We start from the raw sequence: 16,606 nt of genomic DNA on the forward strand, positions 1-16,606 counted from the left end.
AGATAGATAGATAGATAGATAGATAGATAGATAGATAGATAGATAGAGGGAACAGGGTTAGTTGAAGATGAAGGGGTGATATCTGAAGAATAAAATTAAGGGATGAGAGAGGATTATACTGGGAGAAGGAGAAAGGGAGAGGTAGAATGGGATAAGTTATCTCACATAAAACAGACGAGAAAAGGCTCTTACAGTGGAGGGGAAATGGGGGAAGGTGAGAGGGAATGAGTGAATCTTATTCTGATAGGATTTGGCTCAAGGAGGGAATAACATACACACTCAATTGGGTATGGAAATCTATCTTACCTTACAGGAAAATGGGGGGAAGGGGATAAGAGAGGAAGGGAGATGATAAAGGGGAGGGAAGATTGGGGGAGGGGGTAATCAGAAGCAAACCCTTCTGAGGAGGGACAGGGTCAAAAAAGAGAATAGAATAAATGGGGGGTGGGATAGGATGAAGGGAAATATACTTAGTTTTCCACAATATGACTACTATGGAAGTGTTTTGCATGACTACACATGTATAACCTGTATTGAGTTGCTTGCCTTCTCAGTGAAGATGGGTGGAGAGGAGGGAGGAAGGGAGAAAATTTGGAACCCAAGTTTTAAAAACAAATGTTAAAAATTATTTTCACATGCAACTGGGAAATAAGATATAGAGGCAATGGGGTAAAGAAATCTATCCTATTATACAGGAAAATAGAAGGGGAAGGGGCTAAGAGAAGTGGGGGAGATAGAAGGGAGGGCAGACTAGGGGAAGGGGTATTCAGAATGCACACTGTTGTGGGGTGGGGGGAGGGACGAGATGGGGAGAAAATTTCGAACTCAAAATCTTGTGGAAGTAAATGTTGAAAACTAAAAATAGATAAATTAAGACCTAAAAATAAAATTTCTGTGCCTCAATTTCCTCCTCCATATAATTGAGAAGATAATATTCACACAGCCCGTCTCAAAGAGTTGTTTGTTAATTGCTATAGAAGTGTGAGCTATGGTCTACCCACAACCTTCATGAATTACAAAGACACAGCATAGGAGAAGGAGATTGGTCAAAAGATGGTTTGGGCAGAGCAAATGGACATTACAGTGGGATAATGCCAAGGTGTAAGTCTGTGTTCTACCTATGCATTTGGGAGAGGAGTTTTGGAACATGGATTTAGGGTACTCCTCTAAAAGTTTGGTAAGCATGGCTTCTTCTTGTCATTAGAGAAGAATATTGTGCTGTTCTTAATGACTGTATCTGGCTTGTCACATTTTGTTTTGAAAAATGAATTCTCTTTTGCCAGCCTTATGATGGCCAGGTATGAACAAGTTTTATTACTGTTGGAAAGGGGCAGTAGAGAAGTTTCAATATTACATATTTAAAAGGAATAGCAAGTTATACATACTAGATTTGCAGTTTCACGTGCAATCATCTTTTTTTTAAAAATTATACTATGCTGTGGAAATGCTTGTTTTATTTATTCCACAAATTAAAAATAAAATGAATAATACAAAAAAAGGTAGTAGGGAACTTCCATTTATTAGATGAAAAAGATTCAATTCTTAAAATAAACGTAGTGACAAGAAGACCTGTGATTTTACTGATGATAGGAAACTCCCCAAAGAGGAAAATCCCTTCACTAATGCAGGTTGCCTCCTCTGTAACTTATAATCTTAGAGAGTTGCCTGGAACATTGAGAGGTTAAGTGACTTATCCATGGTCACACAGCCTTTATGTGTGAGGAGCAGGACTTGAACTCAGGTCTTCCTGGCTATGAAGCTGGCTCTGTATCCACTATGCCATAATGGCTCCATAAGCATGCTATTAAAAAAAAAAAAGTTATACCACTGGTAGGAATCTGTAGGCTGAATAATCTGAAAGCACAGATAATCCAAAAGTCATTTCTGTATTTAAAATATTACAACTAGGGTAAATTTGCATCTCTAATGATCATAAGGTGTTGGCTTTGAAGGTGGCCCTTTATGGTGTGTGATGCAATCTTTCCATTTTACAGGCAAGGACCCTAAGGGTAAGAGAAGTGAAATGACTTGACCAAGGCAACATAGAGCCAGGACTAAGATGGAGTTTCTTGGCTCCTAGACTAGTGTCCTTCCCACTAAGTCACAGCTGTGCTATGTGACTTGTACTAGTCAGTTTGTACTATTTAAATTCACCTAGAGTTGGGTCAGGAGGTCCCCTAGAAGCATACAAGATGGCAAAAGAAGCTAGCTTGAGATTAAAACTCTACCAGAGGGTGACAAGGTTGGGTTAGATGATCTCTCATTTCTCTTCTAGTTCTGACATTCTGTGGTCCAATGAGTCTATAATCACAAGACCTCCCCCAATACACCCCCCCCATCACCACGTCTTGCACATATATATTCCAGCATCTTTTTGAGACTAGGAACCTTCATTTGCCAGCATTCAAATTTCTCTTACAATTTGCCTGAGCTCTAGAGATAATTAAACCCATCTTTCCAACCACTCCCCCCACCCCCACCACTACACACACATTTTCCCCATCCCTTTGGTTCATTCGGCTCACAATAATAACATTGTTCAGAACAGGGGAGCACGCGTGTTGACACTGAAATGTTTAATCTTGTGGTACAGTATTCCATTCTTTCTTCTCCCCCTTCTTCCCCCTTCCATCTGTGCAGAATAGAGAATAGGGGTGACAAAGGAATGGCCAACTCTGATGGCTGACTAGCTGGACCAGTAGAGCTCTCCAGGCTCTGTTGAGGCGGCCTTTCCCATTCCTGGAGCATGGCACAGATGTGCTATGCACCATTGCTATTAGCACAGTGGAACGCCTAACAAGGAATCAGTGTTTCTGAAGACTCCCCAGAGAGCCCTCAGTTTGGTGGTGCTCCAGGTGGTCCTGTTGGCAGCTGAGACATTTGGTAGAAAGATGAAAAGCTGAAGCAATAATTAAAGAGAAAATATTATCAGTGGAAGGGCTTGTCTTGTTCCCTCCCTTCTCCCCCCAGTTGCCAAAGTTCTATGCCCAATTTCCCATTAGGAGATAGGCTGGCCAGATTGGATAGTGGTAGAGTTAGATTAAAATAACCTTAAGTTATTGGCCTTTTTTTTTTAAGGGGATGATTCTGATGCTTCTAGAGGCTAGTCAGCAACTGAGGCCTTCTTTCTTGGCCACTTGGGGAATTTGCCAAGTCTCTACAGATATAACATGATAGTTGGGGAGTATTTCTGGTGAGAGTTCTTGAACCCCAAAGTCTTCCAGCCAGTGTAGACTTTCTCCTAGCTCTGTTTGGGGGTGGGGCAAAGGGTCAAGGGTTTCTCTAAACAACTTGAACAGCCATTTTTCAGAATAACTGGATAATAAAAGTCAATCAGATACTGTAGTTTCGTCCAAGTTCAGTATTAGTGGTGTTATTAAAAGACCATTTTCATGTCTGTTACTCCCCTAAAGTAGTACATTTGCTCTGTTTCCAGAACTCCCAATTTATTGCGTGCCTTCGGCTGCTTTTTTCCAAGCTCCCTAATCTCACCATGTAAATCTTTTGGTCAAGGGGGTCGAATGAATGAAAACCAATCATTGAATTTCACATTCCCAAAGTCCTACAGCAATAAATTCACCCCAACAGCAGTCCCAGTAACTCTTTCTGTCAAATCCAACAAGGAAGTATATGCCTGAGAACACCCTATTCCCAGTTGAGTGCATCCATGTGGAATGGGAGCCCTGGGGGAAATAGAACTGGGGAAGGGGGGTGGGGCAAGGGAATAGGGTATCTGTGTCCTAAGAATTTTCACACTTAAACAGTCAAAGTTCTGTAAAGATGCTATGTGCAGTCTTCCAGATAGATGGCCTAAGGAACTTTATGGCCCACTGGGCTGAATTTCCAGTTCACACAGGCTCATCAATACCAAGGGGAAATGGAAATGTTTGTTCAATTTCTGCAACAAGTAGTGAGAAGCTGTTTTTCATGCACCCAAGACAAAGGGAGATGGCAGGGGTATAGCTGAGTTTGAGAGCAAAGCGACCTGACTTTTTAATGCTGGCATTCCTAATTTGTGGCTATTATCTTGGGGAAAATCACTTTCCTTGTATACAGTAGTTTCTCTTTCTACAAAATGAGGTTTAAAACAACACTTGCCCCAGCACAAGGAGATACTGTTGAAAAAAGTGAGGAGGCTGTAGCTCAAGTGTCTCACAGTGTTGGAAGAAAGAAGTTTAAGAACCCACAAGTCTGAAAGGAGCACATTTAGGGAAATAAAACTGTTTATTTTTCATCTATCAGCTCTTCAGAATCCTAGCCAGCAGGGCACTTTCAAATAGCAAATGGAGGCCATGGGGAAGAATTTTGTCTTCACAATCAATCCGTTCCTGAAGGCACATTCACTTGTCTTTTTATTTCGTGGCAGTTGTGAGCCAGTGGAATTCGCTTCATTAGTGGAATTCTTGTGAGTTCAGTCTTTACATATGTTTGTGATATTGAGGGGGAATAAATGTAAGCACCTTCATAGACGAGAACACTACATATTTCCCCAAAGTAACATATATGTACTCAGTCATTTTTCTAGTCATTTTCCAGGGGACAGACAGTGGGGACAGTCTAAGGTGAACCACTGATACTTTCTCATTTTGCCCCTTCTCATGGCAAACAGCAACATTTGGCAATTGAATGAATGAATAAAATGTGAATTAAGCACTACTATGTGTAAAGCACTGTACTTTGGGAATAGCCACACTCTCCAAGACACCAGACCAGCCTCCAACCCAGCCCCCATGGCCATCATTAAGGGGAGAAATCATTGTGGAGAGAGAGAACCTTTTCTCATCACCACCAGTAATAACTGCTGACCAGCTGCCCCTAACAGGCATACAGGAAAGAGCCATCTAGAAGCAGAAGAAAGGAAATAGATGGGGATCGTACCTGGGCCCTAGTCTCTGCTTCTGCCACTAACTTGCATGTTCACTTTGGACCAGTCACTTAAATTTCCTAGGTTATAAACTGATATCCTTGCCCTAACTACCGCACATGGATATCATAAAGATCAAAGAAGATACATGTCACCTGTCATTTAAAGTGAAAATGTGACCATGCAGGTGGTTCAGTTCCTTAAAAGAGCACACACACACACACACACACACACACACACACACACATATACATATTTAGGCTACCAGCATTTACCTTAGTGAGTAATTCTTGATACCCTTTATCCTCTTTTTGGGCTCTGTACCTATTGCTTTAGAAAAAGAGAAGGACAAGGTCTGCATGAGCCCAAGGGCCATTTCGTATTTTTAGCTGTTGTGTGAGTGGTGAGGGCCAAGATATTCAGTGACTAGCATTAGTCTTCCTGTGTGAGCTTCTCTATACTTGCATAGGCTAACTAGTCCTCAATCTCCTGGAGTATTGGGAGCCTCTTCAGCCTGATGAATCCTGCCAAAGTCTATGATGTGCTACTTTGACAACTCAAAGTCACCTGGAGGACTTTACATGACATCTTCTGGAAGAATATGTGGAAAAATTCTTTGTAAAGAGTGCAATCATGCTAATGACAGCATAAGTGATGTTTGAAATCGTTCAATATGGTTAGTCCAATTAATAGTGATTTTTTTAAAGATCAGAAATAGTCTCTAGAACAGGAATTCTTCAACTAGGATTTGGATTTCAGGACTTCTGTGAACTTGGATGGGAAAACAATTTTATCTTTATTTAAACTAACCTCTAATTGAAATTAAATGTTTCTTTCAAATATCAAACAAAAACAACCCACTATTGTGAGAAGGGGTCCATAGTTTTCACCAGATGGCCGAAACACACACACACGCACACACACGGTCAAGAACCTTTGCCAGAAGCCAAGCATCCCATTTGAAGACTGATTAGTATTGACCTCTATCCATCAGCTTTTCTGCCCTAAGCCCACTAGTGGTCATAATAATGGAACAAGTACGATTTGGGCTCTGTTCCTGATGGAGACTACAGTCCATTCCTAACAATGATTGATGTGGGCTTGGGTACCATGGTAACTCATCTACCATAGGTATATAATGACAGTAACAATGAGGCAGAAAGACTTTGATGTGTAATTATTGTAATCCACTTTATACTCACTACAGAGAAATCCAAGTTGATGGGTTATATTTCTAGATGTTTAAAATTCCTCTAGAAAAATGTGTATAGTGAAAATAGAAGATACTATAGGAAGGATCCCTTTCATTGGTGCTCCTAGAAAAGTTGTACTTAAAAAAAATTACTATTGGCTTTCATCAGTTTTTAAAACACAGTTGTAGTCATGGAGAGAAAAACTTAAAAGTATTTTTGCCTGTTCCCACTTTACTGTTCACTTTATGAGGAAAGATGGGAGGAAGACTAATCAGAGTCAGTGATGTGGGTGTAGTGGTTAGGGCATTGAACTTAAAATCAGCAAGATCTGATTCATATCCCACTTCAGTTGCTTACTTGCTGTTTGATCCTAGGCTAGTCGTTTAATTGCTCTGTGCCTCAGTTTCCCCATTTATAAAATGATAGGTGTTAGAATTACTTGGGATCATAGAACATAGAATCTGCATTTTTGTTTTCATCTGACCAATATTGGGATTGTTGAGTTTGATATGGTTTTGTGTGCCTAGAATTGACCTCAGTGGCAGTCAGTCACAGGGCCACAGACCCTGTCAGAACAGGGTTGTCTTATGGAATGCATTATCCTTTGACTTATCTTTTGGTCTCAGGAGTCTGGGTCCTTAAAAAGATTAAAGATTAAAGTCCTTTGCAAATCCCTGCCAGCCCTTCTGGGGGTGTTGGGGCAGGAATGTTGAGAGGGAAACAAAGCTTATAGAATGCTGACCTTGTATCCTCCATCAGAGAACTTTCATTTATTTATGTATTTCTTTATCAGGTGGGGTGGAATACAAAAATGTCTCATGAGTTCGTGCATAAAAATTATGGGGAAAAAGAACATTTTTGAAGTTAAAAAACAAAAGTTAAGGAAAATAAGAAGAGGTTTTGTCCTAAAAGTTTACAGATAGATAGTTTAGGCAGTGATTATCAAATTATCTTCTTGATATGGAAATAAAATAACCTTTAGCATGGAATTTATGCACAGTCTGTGTAATATTTAAACAATATTTAAATAAATAAACAAAATAACCCTCAGCATGGAATTTAAGCATATTCTGGGGGCATATCAAAATAGAATCCTTTTCCGAGGTAACTTTTGGTCTTTAAATCATGTATTTGAAATGCATAGCTATTTCATTAAAAGTCAGCAGTTGGCCTGTTTTTCTCATCCTCTTATTTCCCCAAAGCCCTTTATGTAGTTCTCAGGACCTCAGCTCTAGAGTTCTGTGAAATGACAGAATGCTGGTGACTGCTTTGGATTAAACGATGAAAGCTGACTTTTATGTTAAAGACCCAAGGCTATCCATTTTGTTGTCGGTGTTGTTTTTTAAGAGCATGAGGCTGAAGACGGTTGAGTTGGTGCAGGGGATGGAGTGCCAGAATTGGAATCAGAAAGACAGAGTTCATTATGACCTTGGGTACTTACTAGCTGTGTGTGATTGTAGGCAAGTGACTTAACCTCTCTCAGCCTCAGTTTCCACATCTAAAATGGGAATAATAATAGCATCTGCCTCACAGATTTTATGAGTATCAAGTGAACTAAAGTATGTAAAGCACGTTGCATGCCTTTTAAAATCACTGAATGTGGGTGACTTATGAATTAAAATCAAAATCTACTGTTCAGAATGTATTTATTTAGCCCTTGGGGCTAAAACATCTTCTCACGAATTACAGATGAAAAGGACATATGGGTCATCTACTCCTATCCCCTAATTTTATAGAGGAAGAAACCAAGATCCAGAACAAAAAAATGAGTTACCCAAGGTCACATAGGAAGTAAATAGCAGAGCTGGGATTTGAACCCAAGTCTTCTAACTGAAATGTCCTTCCTAATCCCTCTTGACTTGCCTTAATGATAATTTGATCTTTCAAAAGGTGGAGGAATCAACAAGGGGAAATTCTATTCTGGATCTGATTCTTTTTAATGGACAGGAATTTGTTACTGGGATGAAAATAATGGAAAGCCTGTGGGCCAAGTGACCACTCCTTATTAGAGTTCGAGACAGAGAAGAGAAAGATACTGGGCATAGTCTGACATGTAGCCTAAATTTGGGAAGAACAGTTTTCAGAGGGTTCAAAGAAAGAATAAGGATGCTCCCATGGACTAAAATTCTACAGAGGAACTCAATCAGGGAGAGAAGGGAAACCCTTAAGAATGGATTTCCAAAGATGAATGGAAACAATTGCGAAGAGGAGGGAAAATAGAAATTTGTTTGAAGAGATCCCAGATGATAGAAGAGGCAGGTACCCACAGATAAAATAAGACTATGACATGGCCCTAGGAAAGTCATAATAAAGCTCAGAAGGAATTGAAGCTGGAGAGGGAACCTCAAGATAACAGGGTGTATTTTTTTTTAAACTATATTGAGATAGAGCAAGGGCCGTGGAGTCAGGAGGACCTGAGTTCAAATCCGGCCTCAGACACATAACACTTACTAGCTGAGTGACTCTGGGCAAGTCACTTAACCCCATTGCCTTGCAAAACAAAACAAAACAAAAACAAAAACAAAAAACTATGTTGAGAAATAGAAAATGAAAAAAGGGATGGAATATTTATTTGAGATGGATGGACAATGATAACTGACAACTGAAAGCAGGTAGTGCTACTCTGTTCTCATTTTGTTTCTGTTTTCTCTTTCAAGTAGAATACATATCTCCTATATGCCAGACACTGTACCCTTGAGGGGCTTGAATTCAATCAGGGAGACAACATATACATGTATGGAATCAATAACTTAAGACCACAGGCATTTATTAAATACCTACTATATGCTAGGACCTGTGCTAAACACGAGGGATACAAAAAAAGGCAAAAGCAGTTTCTGCCCTCAAAGAGCTCATAATCAAATGGGAGAGACAATATGTACAAACAGGTTTCATGCAGAATAATAGACAACCCTGTATACAGGATGAATATAATTATGCACAAAAAAAGATAAATTGGAGTTAATATTGGAGGGAAGTCACTAGCATTAAGGAAGACTGGGAGAGACTTGAAAGAAGCCAGGGAATCCAGGAGGTAGAAAGAGAGCATTCCAGGCATGAGAGACAGCAAGTCAAGATGCACCATGGTGGGAGATAGAGAGTTGTGTTTGATGACCAGCCAGGAAGCCAGAATCATTGGATCGCAGATTATGTGGAAAGGAATAAGGTGTAGTAAAAAAAGGGACAGATTATGAAGGGCCTAGAAGCAACAGATGATTTTATATTTGATTCTGGAGGTAAATGGAGTTTATTGAATGGGGGGAGGGGAGTTGTGCCATTGTCAGACCTATTCTTTAGGAAGACAGCTTTGCCAGCTGGGTGGGAGCAGGGAGACCAATGAAATGTCTCAATAATGAGGCGGGGGATAGGTTTGGACCAGGGTGGTAGCAGTGTCAGAGAAGGGAAGGAAATGTATGGGAGAGATGTGGCAAAGGTAGAATCGACAAGCCTTAACAACAGATTGGATACGGGCATGTGCAGAATAAATACAAAATAAATATAAGGTAGATTTGGGAGGGGGAGCATGAGCAGCATACACACACACACACACACACACACACACACAAAACAAACAAACAAAAGCCAAACAGAATCCCAAAATAAGTATGGAGACTATGAGAGAAAACCAAGTTGCCTTTGATAAATTTGAATCATCAGACCCATCTGAACATCCTCAGCTACTGAAAAAGATCTTCAAATATAATTGATGAGCCACTATCAGTGATGTTTGAAGGATAATGGAAAATGGGAGAAATACCATAAAACTGGAGAAGGCAAATGTCTTAATTTTCACAAAAGGGAAGGGAATATGGTATGTGAACTATGGGCCAGTGAGCTTGATTTTACTTCCTGGGAAAATTCTGAAATGGATCATTAAATTGATGGCAGCTGAAGTTCTAGAAAGGGAAGCAAGGATTATGGGGAGCCAGCCTGGTTTCCTTAAGACTAGGTCATGCCAGACTATCCTTTTTTTTTTTTTGGCATGGTTACTTAGCTCACAGGACAGTGAAGTGCTATAGTTATTTATTATTTAGATTTTAGAAAAACATTTAACAAAGCTTATTATACCATTCTTGTGGAAAAGATAGAGGGTAGTGGGTTTGATGATACAAAGAATTGCATTATCAGTGAATTCAGACCTGGTTGGATGGCTAGATTGCATAGAGTAGTCCTTATGGTTCAATGATGACTTGGCAGGAGGGCTCCAATGTGATGCCCCACTTGACTCTGTGCTGCTGAGTATTTTTATTGATGACTTGAATAAAGGCATAGATGGAATGTTCATGAAAGTTAAAAATGATTCCAAGTTGGAAGGGGTAGTTAATACATTTTATAACAGAGTTAGAATCCAAGAGGATCTTGATGGGTATAGGGGTGGGAAACCTGTGGCTTCAAGGCCACAAGTCTCTTCCCCCCCCCCCCGCCCCCCCAGAATATGAGGCTGATTCACATAGTAAGATGAAATTCAAGAGGCATAGAAGGTATTACAAAGGTTCCAAAAATCAACTTCTAAGTATAGGATAATTAGACAGTACTGTAGTTTGCCTGAAAAAGATCTAAAGGGTTTAATGAACTGTGTGCTCAATATGAATAAAGAGTGTGATGGGGTAGCCAGAGAAGCTACTATGATCTTAGGCTGCATTGATTGCCTTATGTTTGTCCTTCCTTCTCAAAGAGGATCAATGACATCCTAGGGTGATGTCTTGGCTTGCACATGAATTGGATTTAAATGAGGTAGAGCCTTACTCTCTCCTCCAGAGTCATTGACGTCCAGTGGTAAGACAAATGTCAGGATGACTGGCAATGGCCCGGGATGTAGTGGGTATAGCCCACTACATAAGAAGGTGTTAATCCCTTGATAATAATCCCTGATCAGAACATATCTGTGGTGCTGTGTTCACTTAAGGATAACACAGTTGAATAAGGCCATTGATAAGCTACAGAGCATTTAGAATAGAGAGCAACCAGGTTGGTGAAGGACACTGAAGCTGTACTTCATAAGGATTGAAGGAAAAGGGGATGTAAAGAGAAGACTTTGGCAAGGGGAGGTGGGTGGGGCATAATAGCTGTAATCAAATGCAGTGGGAGTTGATTGGACACCTCAGATCAGTTGGTTTTCTAACTCTTCCCACCCTACCTCATGCTCAGTTGATGAAATCACAGAAAGAACAGACAACAGAGACAACAAGGTATTACTGTCTCAAAAGTACAAAGGAAGGTTTTTACTTTGTCACCCTTTTATGAGGTGTGAAGAAATCCTTCTTGATGGATTAGAGGGCAGAGAGCCATTGGTTCTGAAATATGTTCAGGCCCAGGCCCCTTGTGGTCCTAAAAAAAAAAACAACAGGTAACATGCGCTCCAAGCCATGGGTAGAGGCAGGAAGTAGAGCTGAGGAATGTAAATTCTGGGGTAAGTAGCCACTTACAAGGGACCCAACCTGTGATTTCTGAGTGCCAAATTGGGGAGTAACTCCAGAGTGGGTGCTTCACATGCATTTGAAGGTCTGCCAAAAAGAGGGATTTTTGTTGTTGTTCAGTCGTTTTTCAGTTGTGTCCAACTCTTTGTGATTAGTCTTGTTCTATTTGACTAGAGAGAGAAGAACCAGGGGTAATGGTAGAAGGTGCTTAGGCTGGACATGAAGAAAAACTTTCTTTAGTTATTACGAAGGTTTTCTTTGCATTGAGCTGAAGTCCGTATCTCTGCTACTTAAATTTATTAGTCCTGTTTTTCCCTTTGGGGCCAAGAAGAACAAGAATATTCCCTTTGGCCTGAGAAGCAGCATGTTATGGCAGAAAGGGCACTCAGGCTTTCGAGTCAGAAGACCTGGGTTCAAATCTTGGCCCTGTCATTTATTACCCACATGACCTCAAGTAGGTCACAAATTCTCAGAGCATAAGTTGGTTTACTTGAAAATGAGGAGGTTGGGGGCTGCTAGGTGGCGCAGTGTATAGAGCACCGGCCCTGAAGTCAGGAGGATCTGAGTTCAAATCTGGGCTCAGACCAAACACTTGACATGTACTAGCTGTGTGACCTTGGGCAAGTCACTTAACCTCAATTGCCTCCCTAAAAAAAAAGGAAAAAAAAAGAAAATGAGGAGGTTGAACAATATGGTGTTTAAGGTCCTCTTAAGCTCTAAATTTCTCATTTAATGACTCCATATGATATTTCTTCAAATATGGAAAGCTGTGTACTCCCCCTCCAAGTCTTTTCTTTTTCTTCCCCAATATCCACTGTACTTTCAACTAATCCTTTTCTATCAGGTTCCCCAGTTCTCTCAATATCCTTGTTGTCTTCCTCTGGAAGTTTTCCTAATCAGCAACTAGAACAGCACAATTCCGCAGAAGTGGGGTACAGAAGAAAGGATGCTAGATCTGGAGTCAGAAGACCTGGACTAAATCCCAGTGATTCCCCTTACTATTTTAGTGACTTTGGGCAAGTTAACAGGCTTCCATTCTCTCTTTTGTAAAATTAGGGGTTTGGACCAGATGACTTCCAAAGTTCCTTCCATCTCTAATCTATGTTTACGTGATCCTCGAATCCATAGCCAGTCTGTTCCCAAGGCCTGTGGATGTCACCTTTGCAGCATCTCTCAAATATGCCTGTTTCTCTCCTCTCACACTTCTACCACTCTGGTGCAAACCCTCATCAACTCACACCTGGGTTATTGTAATAGCCTGCTGGTGAGTCTGCCTGCCTCAAATTTCTCAACTCCAATCCATCCTCCATTCAGTTACTAAAGTGATTCTCCTAAATCATAGGTCTGATCATGTCAGCCCCATCCCTACTCAGAAATTCCAGTGACTCCCTAATTGCCTCCAGGATCAAATTCAAAATGCTCTGTTTGGCATTCAAAGCCCTTCAAAACCTAGCCCCCTTCTACTTTTCCAGTCTTCTTTCACTTTACTCACTACTATACACTCTTCAATCCAATGACACTAGAACCTCCTGGCTATTCCACAAACGAAACACTCCATCTCTCAGCACCAGGCATTTTCTCTGGCTGTCCTCAGCTCTACCTGCTGACCTCCCTGGCTTCTTTTGAGTCCCAATTAAAATCCCAGCTTCTACAGGAAGCCTCCCCCAAACCTTTTAATTCTAGTGCTAATTATTTCATATTTTTCCTAGATATAACTTGGTTTGTTTATGCTTGCATGTTGTCTACCCCATTAGATTGTAAACTTCTTGAGGGCAGGGACTGTGTTTTGCCTCTTTTTATATTCCCTAGTACTTAGCACCATATCTGGCATATATCTGGCACCTACTGCACTTAATAAATATTGATTGATTGACCAGAGGAGAGCACCATGGAACTATTACCTTTCTTCTTCTGGATGCTGTATTTCTCTTAATATAGCCTAAGACTGCATTAGCTTTTTTTTTTTTCCTCTACCATATTACACTATTGACTTGCAGTACTTACAGCACACTAATAACCCAAGATCTTTTTCACAGGAACTATTGTATAGGCAGCTTCTCCTACCCTGCACCTGTGCAGTGGATTTAAAACACACACACACAAACACACACACACACACACACACACACACACTCAAATGTAGGACTTTATGTGCCACTATTTAATTTCATCTATTAAACCATCACTCTAGTCTATTGGATTGAGTCTAACATTTAACATGCCTGTTATCTCACCCAACTTCATGCCATCTGTAAATCCTGTAAATTTGCTATCTATTCCTTCTTCCGAATTATTAAAAATGTTGATTAGACCAGGACCAAGGACAGATTCCTGGTGTACACCATTAGCAACCTTCATCTAACTTGACGTCAAGCCATTAATGACTCATCTATTTTGGGGGTCTCTTCACTCAACCAGTTTTGAAACTACCTAATGGACCTTGAGGGAGTGTGGGGCATAGAGTTACTTAAAGGGGTCCTTGAATCAATATTCAAGCATTGTCACTTTGATCTGTACTTGGTTCCAACAAAAAAAGCAGCTTATGGCTTTGTATAGAATGTCTTGCACATACATGTATAAGGATAATAATAGCACTTATTTCCCAGGATCCAATGAAATAATATTTGTAAAGTACTTTGCAAACCTTAAAGTGCTATATAAATGCTATTAGTCATGCTGTCTCTTAGTAGCCTTTTACACATACCCCATTCCTCCACAAAACAAAATAAAGCATCACTTCTTCTAATGACATAAGAACAAGTATAGTTTGTCAGGACCAATACTATTTGGATGTGTTTGTGAAACCTGATTAAGAGAGCAGCCAAGAGTTAAATACACATTAGCTGGGAGGCTTTCTAGTAAAACATGTTGTGCCATTAGAACTTAGTGATTTGGCGAACAGTTTAGACTCTAGTGTATGTTTTAATTTGAAGAATCAATGGAAATGTTTGCAAAAACATTTTTTAAATCAATCCCGTCATACTGAGATAGTATTTTAAAAAGCCCTTAACAGTGCCTGGCACATAGTAGGCATGATATAAATCCTTATTCCCTTGCCCTCCCTTCATGTGCTTTTTTTTTTCCCCGTGGGCATCTTTACTCTTTGTCTTTCACTTGTCTCTTATTTTACCTTCTGGGCTATAAAAATTACTGTTAGGGAACATTTCTTATATTCCTCCTGCCCTGTGTTTTGTCAGAAATCTTGTTAACTAATAAATCAACATTTGGCATCTTCTGAATGGTGACTAGATTTAAATACCCAAGTGGCAGTTGCCACCCTACCCTAATGTCCTAAGGAACACAGCGTATTCATCAGAGGTTTGTGTGTTATCTCCCTAGCGCACTTCGAGAGACAGCTATGGACAGGTCCTGAGCATCTCTGTGGATGGCGCCTGTTAAGGAGAGGCTGGAGGGATTGAGAATCTTCTAGCTCATAAACCCTCAAAGCCCTCTCCTTCCTCTTCCCCCAGGTATAGGGGAAGAGCAGCAGATGTTGACATGACCAGCTAGAATAGGTCCAAAATTGTCATCATGGCTTGTATCAGCAGCCGCCCCACCCATGTTAGGTCATTGAGGCCCAGAAAGAACCGATGCAGGCTGGGTCTGTTTGATTCCTGAAACCTGATCTGGTTTCAAGTGTCTATCCCCCACATGGAACAGATTTCCCCCCCCCCCCCCCCCCCTTCCTTAAAATACCCACCCCCCCCCCCCCCCCCCCCCCCCCGCCTCCAGGCAGTTAATCAGACTCCATGGCACATTGTCAAAAGGCTAGCTTACACCCACAGAAGCTGGGGAAATTCAGACCTAAGGGCTCAAGCTCCGTGGCGTGCTTACCTCATGCTGTTGTGTTTAAGGTATTGCTAGGGTCACCAAACAGTGCATGATCTTAACTCACCACATGTGCTACAGTTTTGCTTTGAAACTATTTGCTGCCCTTTCCTGGGGCCCCGCCTCCAACCCCCCTACCCCATTTCTCTTTGTCTTTAATTATAAATGATACATTTTACTATCTTGATCTAATATGTGGATTCTGGGTCAGTATTTCTCATAAATTAGGTCTGAAAAGATTTGTTACTTCTGGGTCAGGAGATACAGCCAGAGTGTAAAGGAAAAGGGGAGGAACTGTAAACAGGGAGAAGAATGGTTCCTTGAGATTCCTTTGAGTTCCGTTCTCCCACATGTTACCAGGATTTCAACAGCTGCAGTACATTCAGAGAAGCATGTGTGTTAATATCAAAGATCACATTTCCAAAGGGCCTCTCAGAATTCATGGGTATATCCACTTACATAGACTTAGAGTAATTAAATGAGCAATTACTTTATCTGTGCTGCATGCACAAATGAGCGGCCTGGTTTGGGTGGATTTTTTTTTTAAGAAATCTTTTCAAACTATGGTTCTAAATATTTTCAGAAACCTTAGAAATTCTTTTTTCTTGGGGACCAGCCTATCTCTTATCATACTACATGATGATTCTGGTCCTTGAGCAAAGTTTAACCTAGTCTCAGAGTTTTCAGAATTCATTGGGCTGAAAAATGTCCTCTTCCCTTTCATCCCATTCTTAATTTCCTTCAGCCCTCCACCCCAAGTGTGTCCTAATTGATCTCTCTGGGCCTTAGTTTCCTCAGCTGTAAAATGAGAAAATTGGGCTAGGGTCTAAGGTCCCTGCCAGCAGTATTGTTCTATCATTCTGAAGGTCTCCAAGGTCTATCATAAGTGCCTTTCTTTTAGCCTTACCCTGCATAAAACTCTGCCTAGCCCAATGAGTACTGCTATTCCCTCTGCCCCTTTTTAGAAGTTAACATGTTCACTCTTGCTGAATACTCACCCCCTTTGTGTGTTGTTCACCCAGCTCTGACACATCTTTCAATTCAATTATCCAGAATGAACTTGAACACCTGAACATTCTGCTTTCTGTAGAAAGGATTCTTTTTCTTTTTCTAATTCTCTCTCTCTGGCTGATTGTCTAATTTCTTGGAAAGTTTGAGCATCTGGTACAATATGATTTTAAATAGTAATGTTTGTCTTGGGGGTAAGTATAAATTCTCAGCCTCCCCAGCAAAATTTTGTGATGGGGCCTTCTTCAGCCAGCCTCTCCCCCCCCCCCCCCCCCCCCCCCCCCCCCCCCCCCCCC

The 16,606-nt window shown here is 40.8% G+C and overlaps 1 protein-coding gene across 2 annotated transcripts in view; it reads left to right on the plus strand.

Moving 5' to 3' along the window:
- The window catches only part of BMP7 (bone morphogenetic protein 7), a 93,956-nt gene that overhangs the window by 28,873 nt on the left and 48,477 nt on the right, over nt 1-16,606 (plus strand). The window lies entirely within an intron of this gene.

Source organism: Vombatus ursinus, unplaced genomic scaffold, assembly GCF_900497805.2.
Source record: "Vombatus ursinus unplaced genomic scaffold, bare-nosed wombat genome assembly UNPS02000580.1, whole genome shotgun sequence".
Lineage (NCBI taxonomy): Eukaryota > Metazoa > Chordata > Mammalia > Diprotodontia > Vombatidae > Vombatus > Vombatus ursinus.